Source organism: Elephantulus edwardii, unplaced genomic scaffold (assembly GCF_000299155.1).
Source record: "Elephantulus edwardii isolate Elephantulus edwardi_28Jun2011 unplaced genomic scaffold, EleEdw1.0 scaffold00232, whole genome shotgun sequence".
Classification (NCBI taxonomy): domain Eukaryota; kingdom Metazoa; phylum Chordata; class Mammalia; order Macroscelidea; family Macroscelididae; genus Elephantulus; species Elephantulus edwardii.
The window spans coordinates 1,500,611-1,503,215 of NW_006399982.1; the positions used below are offsets into that span (position 1 = coordinate 1,500,611).

General features: G+C 40.7%; 1 pseudogene; it reads left to right on the forward strand.

The window, feature by feature from the left end:
* The first annotated feature begins 320 nt into the window (after positions 1-320).
* LOC102869813 lies at positions 321-908 on the forward strand (annotated as a pseudogene).
* Positions 909-2,605: the final 1,697 nt, after the last annotated feature.

Consider the following 2,605-nt stretch of genomic DNA (forward strand, 5'->3'; position numbering starts at 1 on the left):
ATGACTAAGCCTGGACATATGACAGCTTCCAGAGGGTTGGCATATGAAGAACTGGGCATTTTTCTTTCTCATTTAAGAGTTTGCCACGTAGATCAAGCACTGAGAAATCTCTGAATTTTCATCTGAGTTATAACTGTGTTAAAAATGAACAAAATAAATGAAATAAAGAAAAAGATAATCTTCATCCTGGCCTCCAGAGACTTTGTTCAATTCAGCACCTTTTTGCAAGCTGTAAATTTATCCCCTAAACTGTCTATATACATAGTTTTTCCCTTCTTAGAAAGAAGAAATTGATTCCTTTTGGTGCTGCAGCCACAGCCATGAGTACACTCAGGCTTAGGAAGAGGCTTGACTCTGGTATCCTCTGCTGAGGCAAGAAGAAAGTCTGGTTGGAATCAATGAGACCAGTGAAATTGCCAATGCCAATTCCCGGCAGCAAATCCAGAAACTGATCAAAGATGGCCTGATCGTCCACAAGCCCGTGACTGTCCATTGTTGGGCTCAATGCCAAAAAAGACTTCAGCCTGCAGGAAGGGCAGGCAGGTGGGCATAGGTAAGCAAAAGGGTGCTGCTAATGCTTGAATGCCCGAGAAGGTGACCTGGATGAGGCAGACAAGAAATTTGCTCCAACTGCTCAGAAAATATTGAGAGTCTAAGAATATTGATCACCTCATGTACCACAGCCTATCCTTGAAAGTACAGGGGAATGTGTTCAAGAACAAGCAGATTCTCACGGAACACATTCACAAGCTGAAGGCAGATAAAGCCCACAAGAATCTCTGTTTGACCAGACTGAGGCCGGTGGATCTAGGACCAAGGAGGCATGTAAACGCCATGAGGAGTAGCTCCAGGCCTAGAAAGAAGAAATCATCAAGACTCTATCTAAAAAGGAAGAGACCAAGAAATAAAGCTCCTCTCCTGTCTGTACATAGTGGCCTTGGCAGTTATGTAGATCAATCATTCAATAAAACAAGCCTTTATCTGCCTGCAAAAAAAAAACAAAAAACCAAACAAGTAAGCTGTTCAAAACTAAAATCCTCCCAGAGAAATATCACTGTGGAAATGTCATTCAGTAAGCATTTCGTAAGTATTTGAAAGTTCTGTACTATGTGAGTATTTGAATAGCACCATGTAATACATACATTAATGGCAAGAATTCCTTCCATGGGAAGTGTGTTGACACATGTGGAATTTTAAAGGGCAAGGTGGCTCAGCCAGAAATGAACAAAAGCCGGATGTCAGTGTTAGAGGAAAGGGCTTGGCATCTTGAGGTTTGCTGTTGTTATGCACAGTCAAGTCAGAACCAACTGATAGCTGATCCTCCAGCAGGTGTTCAGAGGCAGTAAATCACAAGGGAGGAGATTGCCCATTCTTCTCCCCCATAGCAGCTGGTAAATTTGAGGGCCTGTCTTTGGGATTGAGGACCTCTACAAATGCTTCATAGCTTCTGAAAAAGGTATCCATTTTTTTTAAAGGTTCTGAAAATGATGCAGAGAAGCTTTAATTTTACTTTGTGAGCAATTAATGAACTCAAAAGTTGTAGAGCACAGTAGAAATGTGATGAAAAATCTAAAGCAGGTGTCTTCATCAGAACCATTTTAATTTTAAAGGTTTTGTTTCCAGAAACTATTAGTACAAAATGAAAGAACAAAACAAATGAGTAAATTTACAGACCAATATAGGCAGAAAGTTCAATTAATATACTTGAACGAAGTTGATCTTTCAACATGACTTTTCCAGCCATAATTTGACTTTGCCATATATAGGTGAGAATATACAAATAAGGCACATTAGCCTATCCACAAGGGGATTGTCTATCTATCAACCCACAAGGGGATTGGCTAGTTTTACCAGTCCACAAAGGGATTGGCTAGTTTTACCAGTCCACATAGAGATTGGCTAGTATGTCCATTAAACTGAGCAACTCAGAAGCAGAAGAGACTTCTACCATCATCCGGAAGAAAAGAAATCTCAGTGCCAGGAAAAGAGCAAACTAGGTCTACAGGATCAATAGGCATAGCAGTCACAGCAGAGAAACAGACACCTTACATGAGACAGGACTTTGGGACTGCTACATCATTGGAACTGGACCTAAGAGGCTTTGCCCAAGTTTGTTGGACAACTGGGGGTGGGGGACCATAATTCGCAGGATTGAGAACTTTATAACACTGGTCTAAAGCCACAAGGCTCAAGGCTGAGATGCCTGGAGCACATTTCAGAAGCCAATCCTGATTTTGTTCTGCTACTAACCTGGATTATAACGTTTTGACTTCTCCAATAAGGTTCTATGTGGTCTGTGAGTTATCACATTGGATTTTGGACTCAGTAAAGTAGTAATATTGGTGTGGGATGAGTAGAAAGAAGTATGGGAGCACATGGGACATGTCTGACCTCATGGGAATTGGTTTTGTGTTATTGCTTCTGTTTATGGGGACATTTTCCCTTTGTGAAGTCAGTAAAGTTTAGATATGATCATCCCCACATGGCCCTTGCTCTTTTTACAACTTGTGACGTGTGTAGGTAGTCAAATAAGGTCATCAATCTCTGATTAACTTCAATTTTGGTCTCTCTTCATGTAATAGTAAAATAGTTGTCAACAAGTTCT